At 39.4% G+C, this 14,278-nt stretch overlaps 1 long non-coding RNA gene across 1 annotated transcript; it reads left to right on the forward strand.

Annotated features, from left to right (window-relative positions):
* Positions 1-4,090: 4,090 nt before the first annotated feature.
* Positions 4,091-5,832, forward strand: LOC131312851 (uncharacterized). Its single transcript, XR_009196003.1, has 3 exons — positions 4,091-4,669; positions 4,873-5,035; positions 5,117-5,832. It is a non-coding gene; the product is annotated as an uncharacterized LOC131312851 (long non-coding RNA).
* The last annotated feature ends 8,446 nt before the right edge of the window (positions 5,833-14,278 follow it).

The following is a 14,278-nucleotide window of genomic DNA, read 5'->3' on the forward strand; positions in this document are numbered from 1 at the left end:
CTAGCCATTCTCGAAATAAATTTTTCCTGTCTAATTTTTCGATTATTCTCAATTCTTTTAATAATGATTGGTAGGAATTAGTTAAAAAATTATAATAGTTGGGCCACGGTTGTCTGGACACATTGACTTAGTTGGCTCACTGAGTTACTCTATAAATACCGCTTGAGCGTCTTGTGATTCACCGAGCAATCACACTGATTTTCTTAACTCTCTATTTACACCTCCCCGACACCTCCAACTGAGCTAACATTTAATAGGTCACTTACCGTTAAGATTTAGAGAATATATTAATTCGTGACTTAAGATTTATAAAAGTAGAGTATTTTCCAATGTATCTATCAATTTTTATAAAATTTTACAGATATCGCCATAACCTTTTAAACAACATCGCGGTACTGGAATAAGACACTAGTCACCATGAGGCGAAAAGAATAATCTGGAAAGAATTGGATTAAATTCCCTAGATTTTGTGGATTTTATTGGATTCACTAAGATTTGATATAGATACACTTGGATTTTATTAGATTCTCTAAGATTTGATATAGATTATGTTTAGATTTTCTTAGATAATATAAGATTATGCTAGATATTAAAAGATATGGAAAGAATGTATTAGATCATTCTAGATCTTGTTATATACTAGTATAAATAGGCCTCTCCTCCCTTCCCCTCTACACATACAGCACACCTACACACACGGCACTTAGCTAAAGGAAATGAAGGACGGAAAAAAAAAAAAGAGAGAAAGAGAGAGAAAGGGAGAGAGAAAGAAAGAAAAGAAGAGAGGTAAGAATGGAAAATAGGAGAGGACGGTAAAAAGAATTAAAACGAGAGGGACCATTATACCTCGCTAGATTTTGCGGTAAATTTCGAATGCCGAAAGGTGAGTTACGAATATACTCTGGCTACATATTGTTTTTCTAAAACTTGTTTTGTTATTGTTTTATTAAATCTTATGTTGAATAAAAAATAAATTATATAAGTATAATTGTAAAAATAAAAAGATCTTTATAAAAATACATGGGATTGATTTTCTTAAAAGGAAGTTTAATGGATATTGGTGTAACATCTGGGCGAAGAGCTCTGATGAGCTATGTTTGAATTGGCGCCTATGGATTGTGGAAAGGATACGGCTGGGTATCCATTGGATTGATATCAATTCCATTGTTTTGCTGGGGTCGCTTCCCGAGCTACCGGATTACCGCCCAAGATGATGGTCAATATGATAATATGATGATTACGATGATGATTGATATATCTCTCTTTGTCTCATTTGTGGTGATTGAAACTTAAACAAGATTGTTTTCTATCTTATGATTTTGCAAGCTGATGGATTATTATGCTATGTTTTTATCCTACTTAATCCCATTATTATATGACCTTAGTATATCGTAACTTACTGGATTGGTTTTGTGTTTCATAAAACCTTTTCAGGAAATTGGGGTTAAAGAAGGTCTATCAGTGCGAGTGAAAGATATCAGTTGTCATGGCTAAATAAGGAAATAACGTGTTAGTGAGTAGCGCTCTGTGTGTGAGCCACAATTATGAAATTTTAAAGTTGTAATAGGTGAGCATGCTAGACAACTATGAATATAATATTTTATTTTTAATTTACGGTCCTGGGAGTTTTGAATAAAAAGAATAATGATAATATTTTTTGTTGTTGTGTGATATCTAGGCTTGGGGTGATTTTTAAATCACTGGCCATGTCACGAATTTCTACCCATCGGATTTGGGTCGTGACAAATTAATTGGGCAGGCTTGGGTATGAGCAAGTCTCATTAATATGTAGAGACTGTAAGCCTGGCCAAACCCGGCCTGATGTTTGTGTAGCCCTAGTGTGTGGCAATCTCATAAAGCATCTTCTATCATTTATTAAACAACAAGATAGGTGTAAGTGGAACATGTTAAGTTTCCAACTAATATTTTAGGCATTTTTAGCATGCGCTGGATAGGTTAATATATTAGCTAAATTGTAATGATAAAAGGTTAGTCATCTAAGAGTAGGCCATTCAAATAAATATATGTATCAATATTTTTAGATATATTTTCTTGATAAATCATCAACGTTTTCGTTGGGATTTTTATTTTTCTTTTGCAAACAAAAGTTTCACAAGCAATTCTTTTTTGTACTCTTGGACCAAATAAGTAGATAAGCCCCAATATACAAATATCAAAGAAATTAGTTCAATATGAAAGGTGTATCAAAAGCTTATTAATGAATAGTCCTTGTATTTGATAAAAAATATAAATTTAACGTGAAAAAAGCTGTTGGGAACAAAAAATATAACTGTTGGCATTAAAAAAAATGATTGTTAAACATTTTTGGGAGACTTAAATGATCATCCTCAGACCAAAACGGACTTATGATTCCATCCTCTCAATTTGAACATTTATGTTTTCATCCAGCATTTAAATAAACCCAAAATTGCCCTTATTTGATTTAATTCCCTTAGTTTTGAGTACCATATAGGGCGCATATTTTCGGGATGGAAACATAAAATTTGAGGTCCTAATTGTAATTTTTTCCTATTTGAACCGAGAACAAATCCCAAAATTTACGATTACCAAATAGTTCTTATATTCATCATTTAAGAAAAGGATGGAAATACCAAAGGGGTGCATCGAAATCATCTATGAGACAAAACCCTAGAACTTACGTTCCAATCCTCCGTTTTCACCGTCCTCCGTCGCATCCTCAATACTTCCGTCTTCTCCGTCCTCTGTCGTCGTCCTCCACTGTCGTTGTCCGCCATAGTCGACATCGCCGGAAAACACTATCAGTGAAGAAGAGGACAATTTTTGCATTACCTGCGAGTTCATAAGTAATCCGAACTCGTTTTCTATGGATCCACAATTACGCAAGATTCTGCGATTAATAGGTAGGATCCCGTGTATATGTGAATCTAAAGATTCAAACTACTACTCTTGCATGTACTACTTAATAATTTCTTGAAGAATTGCATAGTGCTATACGAAGCAATGGAGAAAAATAGTAGTAATAGATTGCATAGTGCTATACGGAGTTTTTTTGAATTGCATAGTGCCATAGCAAGCGATGGTGCAGCCTACTCTGCCGCTACAAGCACTGTCAAAGGTGGGCGGGGTTACAACGGCGGCAAGCTGGGTTGGGGTGGTGGATGGTCTTTAGTGATTATTACCCTCCAAATTTCATGGTAAATAGTACGAATAATTTACCATGATTTCAAATGTTTGAGTTTTAAATTTCATCAGTAAAAAATAGATTCATGTATTCATCATGGTGTATTCATGAAAATTCGCGGTGTATTTTCTAACTTAGATTTGTATTTTATGATCATGTATTCATGGTTTATTTTACCATCACAATGCATTTCTTAAACAAGCCATGAGAACAATCAGATTTCATGGTAAATGGTACGAATAATCTACCATGATTTCAAATGTTTGAGTTTTAAATTTCGTCCGTAAAAAATAGATTCATGTATTCATCATGGTGTATTCATGAAATATTCATATAGTGTATTTTCCAACTTAGATTTGTATTTCATGATCATAGTGTATTTATGTATTCATGGGTTGAATAGTATGATTCATGTATTCATGGTGTATTTTATCACCATGGTGCATTGCATGAACAAGTCGTGACTTGAACAAGCAGATTTCATGGTAATAATATGAATAACCAAAAAAATGTTTTGAGTTTTAAATTTCATCCGTAAAAAATGGAAACCAAATCAGTGGGATTTGGTTGTTTCAAATGTTTGAAAATTTTAACTCTTTCCTTTTTGTATCGCTTAATTATTGTAATAGAAGATATATCCAATCCCCTTAATTTAGGAAAGCAATCTACACATCCATATTGGATATCTTTTTAAGAGGGTAAGATAGGTAATTCACCATCTGAAATGATGAAAACATAACTCCGAAAAGTGGCTGGGATGAATACTTATGTGAGATGGTTTATTGGGATGGATATTTAAAAACTCCAACATTTTTTAACATAAATGATAAAACTTCTTATTGGCTTGTTTCCTAACTTTGAACCTCAACTTTGACTATTTAACAAACGCACCTACACACCCCCAACGGCCACACCCACACACGGAAACCCCCAGCACGCGAAACCCCTTCCTCTCTCCCTCTCCCTCCCCATCTCCCATGGAAGTTTGCACGGACGAATTTGTCGGACTATTACTCGTATGCCACGAATTTGTCATCAGCGAGAATCTCTCGTGTCGGAGGATCGAAATACCCGCCGGAGGAGAGGGCATCAACGAGTGCGGACCACTCTGGCCACGGATGGGCAGCGAGGGGCAGAGGAGAGGTAGGGGAAAAGTCGAGGGAGTCTCTGTTGTTGTTGTCTTGATTGGTGGTGGTAGTTTGGGTGTGAATGCTAGCTTTGGGTTGTACGGGGCGGATTAAGCATAGTTGAGGGCGTGGAAAAGGCGAGGGAGTAGAGAGAGAGGAGAGAGGGTGAGGTCGGGAGGCGGCGGCAGGGCAGAGGACGGGAATGGGGAGGGAGTGGTGAGGAGCATTGTGAATGTTGAGGCACCGCCCATCAGGGTGATGGAGCAGGGAGTGGAGGATGGGGTTTACAGAGTAATTGGGAATTGTGGATTGTAAACCTAGACCACCACTTCAAACTTCCATCGACCGCACACCACAATATTCATGTTTATCTACTAGGGTTTTTTTTTTTTTGACTTAAGCATACGACTCTCTCTCTCTCTCTATATATATATATATATATATATATATATATATATATATGTATATATCTATCTATTTATCTATGTAGTTCTGATCCATTGATTCAACTTCCTGCAATAGGCCCAACGAATTCATCCACTCGCATGTGATTGTATGCTTTCGTTTTTGTCTTAAGTTCAGTCTCTGTGAAGAAAAGATGGAGAAATCTCTCCTCGGTGGAGAAAGCAAAGGCAGAGGCAGAGGCAGAGGCGGCGGTTGTAGAAGCAGTAACAGGTGCAGAGATGAGTTGGCGCACTTCCTTTGAAGATCACCTTATCAGAAGGCAGCTGCACATGTTGATTTGGTTTGTCTAATTCAATATCGAGCAATACTTATTCGTTTCCGTACCCATGCGCATGTAATAAACAATGATTGTTCTTGGCAGGGGCTGACACAAGGGGACCCGGGTGCCCACGGCCATGCACAAGTCTAAATATTCTCACATATTATCACCATTTATCTACTCCTATTAGGGTTTTGTTTTGTTTTGTTTTGTTTTGTTTTGAGTTAAACATTGGGCTTACTATGGAGTTTAAGAAATCTTGAAGGAATCTGGTTAGGGGAGGAAAACCTATTTATAGATTTTGAGTAGCTGCTGCCTCACTTTGGTATGAATGTTATTTGGTTGTTTTGCCTCTGTGCTTCTTGAATTTTGTGTTGATTAATCAGTTCGTGTTAATATATTTCTCGATTTTTCTTCACAGGTTTCTGTCACTGGTTTTTGATGTTTCCAAATATTCTCTACGAACTACATTTATTATGTTAGGCTATTGGAAATACTTGAAAGGTGATTGAATAATGTTAGGATGATTATGATTGAATAATTTGGGTAGCAATTGACATATCAATAAAGAAACCATGCTTAGGGTGGCTAGATGTCTTTATCTGCTCCTTTGTGTTTTTGTTCTTTGATTATTTCTTTGTTTTCTGATACGGTTTCTTCTTCTTCTTTTGGGTCTAGAATGATACATGATGTTTGTTCGCCATCCGACCAAAATATGGATACGTTCTCCATATTTTCATTTATCGCCAACCAAACAACCCGTAAAGAAAAACAAGTACAGGAAGTTTCAAGTTGCTCTGATTTGTAGAATCTCTGTGAGGTTTCCAGTTTGACCTCCAAGATTTAGTTCTTTTCCCATGATTTGTTTGCAATAAGTTGTGATTGGGGTGGGTTTTGTGTATTTTCAGCGAGTTGGCGTCTCTCTCTATCACGAAAGCTTTATTGTTATTTGGGTGATGCAAATCAAGGATTAAAGCCCCCAAAAGGTAATTTTCTGAGTTATTTTTTCATGATTTCGACCGGATTCAAGTTGTGATTCAGGTGGGTTTTGTATATTTTCGATGGGTCGGTGAAGAAGAAGGTAAAACAAAAATAAGAAAGTGCAAATTGTGAGTGTAACGCCCCGAATTTTGAGAACGTTAAATAGGTCAATTTCATTGAATATTAAAAGGAGTCTGGCTCAATATTACAACATAAATTTCAAAAGAGTACTTCTAATCAACAAAGAAGGGGTAGCTAGGGTTCCTATCTACTGCTCCGCTTCCTCTTCCATTCGGACTAGCTCTTCGGCTCCAAAAGCTTCCAAGGTATAAAGTTCACCATGTTCATCTATGAGATCTGACACATTATACCGGCATCACCACCAATATAATATGTCAGGGTCACCAAAGGTAACACCGTGAGCTACGAAGGCTCAATAGAATAACACATACCCACTAACCCTTAACTTACAAACAATTGATCAAAAGTTAACGATTTCGACAGGTACATGATTAACACCACAATTAACAATGATACACCATATTCACTATTCAACTAACGTAGGTGTCTATGAGTTCTGAGTTTCTCCTATGCGACTTCTCGTAGACCGTGTCATCATTTTTCCACATTTCATTAACCTTGTCATTATTTCCAAAATCCGTTTAACACACCCAACCTCGGTTCCGCCGTTCTGGGTTCCCGAGTATCCTCACAATGGTTCCGCCACACCGGGTTCCCATTGGCACACTTTGCATTGGCTCCTCTCCGCGGATAACCAAGCCACACACCCAACCTCGGTTCCGCCGTTCCGAGTTCCCGAGTATCCTTACAATGGTTCCGCCGCATCGGGTTCCCATTGGCACACAAAACACACACCACACAATGGGCTACCATGTCCTGGCCAAATTGAGGTTTCCAAAACATTTCACCTTTTCAAAACATGCCTTTTCATCAAACCACACCCTAGGTGTCATGTTTCTACTTTTTCGATTTCCGTGTCACGTTTTCATGCATAGACTCCGCGGTAGGACTTTTCACAAACATAAATCATTCATTGTAATATTGAAACTAAACTAGCAAGATCATCCAACTCTATATTAGTAATCATGCTCATAACTATCCTAAAGATCAAAATACGAATACTTCTATCAACGATAAAGTCTTATCTTTTGAAAACCGTTCTTTCTTCCTTTATGAGAAATTCAAAACAACACATGTTTCTTAGAGTAAAAGTAGCTCATTCAACATGCTCATTCTTCCATTATTAAGATACACTTGTTGACTATCATGCATGGCGATAATAAACGATAGATAACCTTATCTACTTAAGGGAAACGATGAGGATATTGATATTTTGAGTTAAGAACATTCTACCTTCTAACGTACAATTCTATGCTATACGTAGAGTTATTGGACTAGGGGTTCTACCTTTCTTCTTGGCGGTAGTTGATGACTACGGAAAGTTGGTTGGTGTTTGGGCGGAGTAACTTCTTACGGTTGGCTTCCGGTAGCTTTGAAAGAGAAAGGTTTCTCTCGAAACTACTTTGTGACTAAAACTACTTGAACTTTTTGGATTGAAAAGGTGTTTTGGGATGAGTTTCTTGAAGAAATTAAGAAGAACTTCAAGAACAAGCAAGAACAACAAGAACAAGGCAAGAATGCTAGAATTTCTTAGAGAGAGAAGTTGCTAGGTGAAGGTGTGAGTTGAATGGCATGAGGGTGGTGCTATTTATAGCAAAATTTTGGACTCCCTCTCCCTCCCTCTAGCCGGCCTCCCTCTCTCTCTTTTTCTCTCTTTTTTTTTTGCTCCATGGACTTGTAATTTCAAGTCCTTAATCAAATCCCTAGCCTTCCCTCACTTGTCATTTCTACCTTAAGCCATAACTTCGGTCATTATGAAGGTTTCATTGACTTGTCTTGTCCAAATATGGGCTAACTTGCAAGAAAGAACAAGATTCTAGGCTAAGATTATACTTAAAGTGGTCTAGTCATGGGTTGTCATGAGATAAATAGGCTTATGGCTACAATGGTAGCTTGTGGGAGTGACCAAAGTCACATGCACACACCACACTCCCTCCCTCTCTCTCTCTCTCTCTCCTTCTCTCTCTCTCTCTCTCTCTCTCTCTCTCTCTCTCTCTCTCTCTTTCTTGTACAATGGACAAACATATATACACATCTAGGAAGGTGAAGCCTAAAATGATTAGGCTTAAGGCTATAACCTAGGTGTGCATGCATGGCATGGCTAGGCTTACTTCTTTTGGAAGCAAAAAGATGACTATGACTTGTCTAGTCAAGTTATACACACTTTGGCAAGTCAAAAGTTTATTATCCAAGGAATAATAATTTCCCTAACATTTATTGTCCAATGGACAAGGGAATATTGGTGATAATTAGGGTTTGAAATGACTTGTCATGGGAGTAAAATGATTACTCCTATGGTCTAATGGTTCAATAGGGTTCGGAGGGGTTCATAAGGCTCAAAGATGGTCAAAAAGGTCCAATTAGGGTTAGGATAATGTAACTAGGTGGATTGGTAGCTCGGTTCCTCCAACTAATCTGTTGGAAACTAACTTTACTAGCCACGCAGGGCTTTTAATCAAGAAATGAAATTTAAAGGGCTAAAATCTAATTATGACGGATTATAGAAATTAAAAAGGAATGTTAAAAGTAATATTAAGTAATTAAAAGAAATTCTGATAAATAAATAAAATTTTTATTCATTAAAAATTCCGAGTCGTTACAGTGAGTGACTTCATTTTTCTCTTTTTATTATTAGTTTTGGTCTAATTCACACTTGCTATGAGTACTTTTTCCCCTTTTGTATGTCTTAATACTTGTTAAGATGTCATTAAACAAGTCTAAAAGACGGAAAAAAATCACGCCCTTCGGCTTTAGGGGTGTTCTGATGTATTTTTTCAAAAAAATAACTAAGACGGACAGATATTAAATTTGCAAGCATAGTATTCAAGTATTCAAGACAAACCACGCAGTTTATAGAGCATAATATATACAGTTACAGACATATAAAATGACTTTAGAGAAATGAAATAGACAGAACACCCCATAAACAGTGTGGGGAAATAAACAAAGACTAAGGCCTAATTGTCATGCAAGGGCCAGTCACTGGATGAGATCTAACTGTCGTACGCCAGTCATTTGGGACCGTATGCCAGTTATACCTTTCTTTCCAGTGTTTGGCTTTGCATCTTCTGGACTCTGGAACACGATCAGAAGGAACCCAAAGGCCTTCCCAGAGGTCTTTTAAAGCAGAAATAACGAATGATAACTTCACAGCTTTAAAATACAGAAAGCAATAAACTGGTTGTTAGACATGCTCACAGTGATGAATAGACAAGAAATAAAGCAAAAAACGAAGATCCAAACCCTAGTTCACAATTGGAGTATGCCAGTTCCGAAGGGCTCCGAACTGGAGTACGCCAATTCCAAACTGATCCCAGACAAATCAAGTTAAAAACTGTACGTACTCCCACGGATCGGCGTACGCGTGCTTATGACTGGCGCTTGCCGATTCTAGTCAGAAACGGCTTTTTTTTTTGAAACCTTGCAAGTTTTAGGGCCAGGACTGGTATTGATTACCAGGCTTGACCCTGCCAACCCCCCTCAGGGATCTGAATAGAAAGTTTACAAAGATTGGTATACCTTTGATTTAGAGTTTGATAGAATGTTTGAGCTTTGAACTTGGAGTTTGAGAGATAAATGATAAGCAAAAATGATATAGATAGTGTGTGGGAGAGTGTCTTTTGCTTACCCTTTCAATGAATGAAAGAAGAAGGAGCAAAGACCAAGGAAGAAGAAAGAAAGAACTTGGGAGCTCCTTATGAGTGTAACCCTTGCATACAAATGCGGAGGGGGGGGGGAAGGGGGGATATATAGGCAAGGAATGACTGAAGAGGGGGTATAACCAGCTGGGTTAAGGGCTAGTTAGCCTTGAGAGAGAGTCTCCCATGCATTTAATGAAGATGAGAGGTGATGGAAGGTATGTGGGGGAAGGAGGGAACATCCCCTACACGTATCCATCCACCAGATGAATGTACAAGATTCTGGGGGGGCCCAAAAGTCTTGTGCATGTGGTTGAATAGAGTTGATTTGACTAGCTTTGACTGGAGTATGCCAGTAGGTAACTGGCATACGCCAATTCAAGCCTGGTCAACGGTCAAAGTTGATCGATGACTGACGCGTGGCAACGGACCAGTGCATGCCAATATAGTACCAGCGTATGCAAGTAGGGTTTTGCTGAGGCCATTTGGTTCTAGTTTAGAGAGTTTTGAAAGGGGTAAAAAAAGGGTTTTGGAATGCTCAAAGCTCAAACATACTAACATTTTCGGGGTGTTCTTGATCCGTTTCATCATCGGGGAATCAAATACCGTAAGTAAACTAATTTGGAAAGTCCAAAATAGGGTGTCTACAGTAGCCCCCTTTGACGGCACTTGGAGCACCATTGTCTTGGTACAAGTAACGTCGAAGGTTTCTAGACACCCCTCTAGGCGAGAACAAAGCATTCTAGCAAAATAGACTTTAAACTTAAAGAACCTGATTGATGGATTGAATTGAACTGGCTGGCCGTCGCTGATTGAATTGGTGGATGGGATAGACCGCCGCGTTGTTGATTGAATGGACGAGATAGGCCGCCGCTTGGGGAATAATTAGCTGCAAATGAATCATCACTGCTTGGGGACCAAACCTTCTTCGGCACACAAAGAACTCCAACAATCACGGGTAGGTCGCGTCAGATAGGTTAAATTCCATCTGTTGGGAATCAAAGCCAATCTCCTTCAAGGACCATCCGAGACAGAGCAATAGGACTACTGGAAGATGCACTAATAATTTAGACCGATGTGGACCAGAACTGGCGGGCAGATGTTGCAGATTGACCGGACGATATTCTTACCAGCGTTGTGGATTGAATGTTTTGATTTTTCATTGACGAATTAAATAGACAATCCTGGATGGGCGGACCATCACTGAATGCTGAGGCGGACTTTCCTGGGGAATAATTAATTGAAAGCAACTCAAAGTCACTTGCTTGAATTGAAATTGGACTGGCAAACCGTCGTTTGATTCAAAAATGGACGGGCGAACTGTCGTTGATTTGAAAATGAATGGGTGAACCGTCGTTGATTTTAAATTGGACTGGCGAACCGTCGTTGAGGGGATCAAGCTATCCTTGGCACACATAATTTCCAACAAACACGGGTAGGTCTGTCAGGTAGGTTAAATTCCATATGTTAGGAATCAGAGCCAATCTCCTTATCAAAGACCATCCGAGACAGAGCAATAAGGCTGCTGGAAGATGTGCTTGAAGCTAGACTAAAGTAGAGGTATTCGTTCGGGCCAGGCCGAGGTGGACTCTCCTGGGGAACAATTAGTTTCGGACGGACAGACCATGGGACAATATTCTAATCATCGTTGATGGATTGAAAAGGGCGACATGGCTGATCGCCGTTGATGGAATTGAAACGGACGACATGGCTTATCGTCGTTGATGGATTGAAAGGACGATATGACTGATCGTTGTTGATTGATTGAAAGGGACGACATGACTGATTGATTTTGATTGAGAAGGATGATATGGCTGATCGTCGTTGATTGATTGAAAGGGACGACATGGCTTATCATCATTGATTGAATTGATTTGAAGGACGGGTAGACCGTCGTTGATTGAATTGAAGGACGATATTCTGATCGTCGTTGATTGATTTGATTTGAAGGACGACATGGCTAATCGTCGTTGATTGATTGAAAGGACGATATTCTGATCGCCGTTGATTGATTGAAAGGGACGACATGGCTGATCGTCATTGATTGAATTGGTCATTGATTGAATTGATTTAAAGGACGGGTAGACCCTTGTCGATTGAATTGAAGGACGATATCTGATCGTCGTTGATTGATTTGATTTGAAGGACGACATGGCTAATTGTCGTTGATTGATTGAAAGGACGATATTCTGATCACTGTTGATTGATTGAAAGGGATGACATGGCTGATCGTCATTGATTGAATTGATTTGAAGGATGGGTAGACCCTCGTCGATTGCATTGAAGGACGATATTCTAATCGTCGTTGATTGATTTGATTTGAAGGACGACATGACTGATCGTCATTGATTGATTGATTGAAAGAACGATATTCTGATCGCCGTTGATTGATTGAAATGGGTGATATTCTGATCGCTGTTGATGGATTAAAGCGGACGATATTCTGATCATCGTTGATGGATTGAAGCGGACGATATTCTGATCGCCGTTGATTGATTGAAAGGACGATATGGCTGATCGTCGTTGATTTGGACAGGACGGAAGGATCATTCTTCAGGATGAACGTGTCATCGGTGAACTTGGATTTGAATAGTACGAGCCATTGCTACTTGAAATTGTATTTTGATCCCCAAAGTGTACTCTAGGTGCTAGGGGAGTGGGATGGTGAGGTTGTGTGCTTGATATTCGCCATGGAGAAATGGATAGGGAGAACGGCATGTGGCACCCCCCACCCCTCCCTTTAAAATTGCACTATCCCAGAGTAGCAGCTCCAGTTCCAGTTCTAGTAGTGACTAGATTCTAGGTATGAACCCCCAAAATCCTGATTACCTGCTACTTTCGATGCTGGATAGGCGTGCTTTGGCACTTGACAGACTTTTCCTGTTTTCAACATTTGATATACAATATGCAATGATATGTACTAAATTGAATGCACAAATTGAAAATGCAGACGTAAGCTAAGGGCGGCTCCTAAGACAACGATGACGCCCGAGGACTACCACTGAGCCTCCTTACTTCACTGCCTTCTGCTTTTGAGCTTCGGGCTTGTGTGCCAAAATAGAGGGGCATTGAGCGGGCCGACGTGCCCCCAGTTGACATTTAGTAGCGGTATCGGTCCTGCGTGCCCCTTCCTCGATGCTTGGGCGAATGTGCCCCATAAATATGATTTGCTTGACCTTGGGCTGACATGCCCTTGCTGCTCACAAGATTCCATTGCTTATGGATTATATATGCTAGGGTAGCAATGTAAAAATTGCATTTTTCAGTTTATTGACTTTCCTTTGAGAAAGAGCGCATAAACCCACCACTAATATCTAATTTGCATTGACAAGCAAACTAAATTAACAAATAGATACATATATGTACAGACTCACTTAGCTCAAATGAGAAAGGAAGAAGAGCCCCGGATATGTCACGAACTCCTAGACATATGGAAAATAATGAAATTTTGAGCATTAATATGCCAAAACTCACAATATCCCTTAGACAAGTGAAACTGACACTTGCATAGGTCTAATAAATATACAATGACCTGTACGAATCGGTAAAACCAGGAAAAGCATCCCGATATGACAATGGATTGAAAAACTTGAAAAGTGTCGCAAAGATGGACAAAAGACGTAAATGATGACTCATATAGGCCCAGACTGAAACCGACACCCCCGTGCAGTCACATTAGGACCATATGACCTGCACAGCATGACAATACTTGACAAAAGCCTCTTGAACGAGATTCGAGGTGCTTTGAATTTGAAATGTGCCTCCGAGGGTCCAAAAATCTTTGTTAGGCGTGATGGCTGCCTACTGCTGTCTGATGCAGGAATTGAAGAAGCGCGCGCAGGCTTGAGACCAACGCGCACCACTTTTGTATGAGTGCGTGTGAGCCTCAAACTAGCACGCGAGATTGCAAAGCTGCTGCAGCCGCTTAAACTAGACATTGCTGAACTTAGAATAAACTGTGAGCCGTTAAGCCTCATAAGCATTTCGTTTTGTTTTTTATGCTTCCAAATATTTTAAGGCTTTTACTCAGCTTTGAAATTGAAGTAGCAGCTTGCATTAAACTTGAAAGACGAATGGTTTCCCCCGTCTGTTTCTCCAATGAAGCTTGTCTTGTTCTCGACCTTTCTTGACCCTTGCTGTGCACCAAAACGTCAACCATGGATCCAATTGATAGAGTATGACCGAGCCTCGAAGAGAGACTGCGTACGTATCCCTTTTTGGGAATTAGGTCAAAACGTAGTTCAGGCAAATGTTCATTCGTGTGTTCTACCTCTCCTTTTATGCTCTAACTTTTGCCTAGTATCGCCCTTTCAGGTTTTCGATCTAGTGAGCTTTCGACTTTTTGCCAATTCATTTTCGGTCTAACAGGTTGCTCTAACTTTTGCTTGGAATTGCCCACCCTTGGGGTTTTCAGCCCAACGAGCTTCTCTCAGAAAAAAGCAACACTTGTGTTGATTAATGTTGACTGAGGTATTGATTCGCTGCCGCCGAGGTCGGCGATCTT

This window comes from Rhododendron vialii, chromosome 2a, assembly GCF_030253575.1.
Source record: "Rhododendron vialii isolate Sample 1 chromosome 2a, ASM3025357v1".
In the NCBI taxonomy this organism is placed as follows: Eukaryota; Viridiplantae; Streptophyta; class Magnoliopsida; order Ericales; family Ericaceae; genus Rhododendron; species Rhododendron vialii.